We start from the raw sequence: 2,121 nt of genomic DNA, 5'->3' as shown, positions 1-2,121 counted from the left end.
TCCTGTTTACAGAGGGAGGGCTTTCAATTTCTCTCCATTGAGAGTAATATAGGCTGTTGGTTTTGTATATATGCTCTGTAATTATGTTGAGGAATTTCCCTTCAATTCCTATTTTGTTGAGTTTTTATCAGGAATGGATGTTGGATTTTGTCAAATGCCTTTTCTGCATCAATCGATATGATCATGTGGTTCTTTTCTTTTTTCTAATTTATATGCTGGATGATGTTGGTCATTTTTCTAATGTTGAACCATCCTTGAATCCCTGATATGAATCCCACTTGATCGTGATGTATTATCTTTTTGATGTGTTGTTGATTTCTGTTGGCTAGGATTTTGTTGAGAATTTTTGCGTCTATATTCATGAGGAATATTGGTCTACAGTTTTCTGTCTTAGTGATATCCTCCCCTGGTTTTGGTATGAAAGTTATACTTGCTTCGTATAATGTATTAGGAAGTTTTCCATCCTCTATATTCTGGAATAATTTGAGTAGGAATGGTGACAGCTCTTCCCTGAATATTTGATAGAATTCCCCTGTGAAGCCGTCTGGGCCTGGACATTTTTTGGTTGGGAGTCTTTTGATGACCTGATCAATTTCTTCTTTTGTTATGGGTCTGTTCAGGTTTTTTACTTCACTATGTGCAAGTTAAGGTAGGTTGTATTTGTCTAAAAATGTATCTATCTCTTCTAAATTTTCAAATTTATTGGAGTACAGCTATTCATAGTATTGTGTTATTATCCTCTTGATTTCCTTTGATTCTGTTGTGACATAACCCATGTGATTTCTAATGCGTGTTATTTGTGTCTTCTCTCTCTTTTCTTTTGTTAGGCTTGCCAATAGTCTGTCGATTTTATTAATTCTTTCAAAGAACCAGGTTCTTGTCTTTTTGATTGTTTCTATAGGTTTTCTGTTTTCTATCTCATTTATTTTTGCTCTAATCTTTATTATTTCTTTTCTTTTGGTGGCTGTGGGTTCCCTCTTTTGGTCTGTTTCTAATTGTTGTAGATGCTGTGTTAATGTGTTGATTTTGGTTCTTTCTTCTTTTTGGATGTGTGAGTTTATTGCAATAAATTGTCCTATCAGCACAGCTTTCGCTGTGTTCCAAATGTTTTGGTATGTTGTGTTTTCATTCTCATTTATTTCTTGAAACTTTGTTAATTCACGTATGATATATTCTACTACCCAGTCGCTTTTCAGCAGGGTGTTGTTCAGTTTCCATGTATTTGGCTTGATTTCCTTGGTCTTCCTATTGTTGATTTCTAATTTGATAGCATTGTGGTCTGAAACTATGCTTTGTAGTATTTTGATATTTGTATATTTATGTAGACTTGTTTTGTGGCCTAGAACGTGGTCTATTCTGGAGAATGTACCATGTGCACTTGAAAAGAATGTGTATTGTGCAGTTGTTGGATTGAATGCTCTGTACACATCTATGAGGTCCAGTTGGCTGATTGTGTTGTTTAGTTCTTCTGTGTCTTTATCAATTTCCTTTCTGATTGTTCTATCCATTTTTTAAAATGGTGTATTAAAGTCACCCACTATTATTGTAGATTCATCTATTTCTTTCTTCAAATCTATTAAAGCTTTTTAAAATATATTTTGGTGCTCGTTCATTGGAAGCATAGATATTTATTATGGTTATTTCATCTTGTTCAATTGTCCATTTAATCATGAGATAATATCCATCTTTATCTATTATGCTGGCTTTTGCCTTAAAGTTCATATTATCCGAGATTAGCACTGCCACTCCTGTTCACTTTTTATTGCAATTAGCTTGGTGTATTTTTTCCCATTTAATCTGTTTCTGTCTCTTGCAGACAGCATATTGAAAGATCTTGTTTTCTTATCCATTCTGTCACCCTCTGTCTCTTAACAGGTGCATTCAGTCCATTTATGTTCAGTTTAATTATTGATAGGTATTGATTTGTTGCTGCCATTGAATTAGTTTTTTTTTTTTTTACTTCTTTGTTCTGTTTGTCTTTTTCTGTTGAATTCATGATTTTTGTGTTCTTTCTTGTGAGTTTCCTCATAGTTTTAATGTTTTCATATTCCTCTTGGATTCTCATTCTCTTGATATGTTGTGAGGTGTTAATTTTCTTTGAGATTGCCTTATAGTCCATTG

The sequence above is a fragment of the Chrysochloris asiatica genome, unplaced genomic scaffold (genome assembly GCF_000296735.1).
Source record: "Chrysochloris asiatica unplaced genomic scaffold, ChrAsi1.0 scaffold00368, whole genome shotgun sequence".
Lineage (NCBI taxonomy): Eukaryota > Metazoa > Chordata > Mammalia > Afrosoricida > Chrysochloridae > Chrysochloris > Chrysochloris asiatica.
This window is presented reverse-complemented; position numbering follows the sequence as displayed.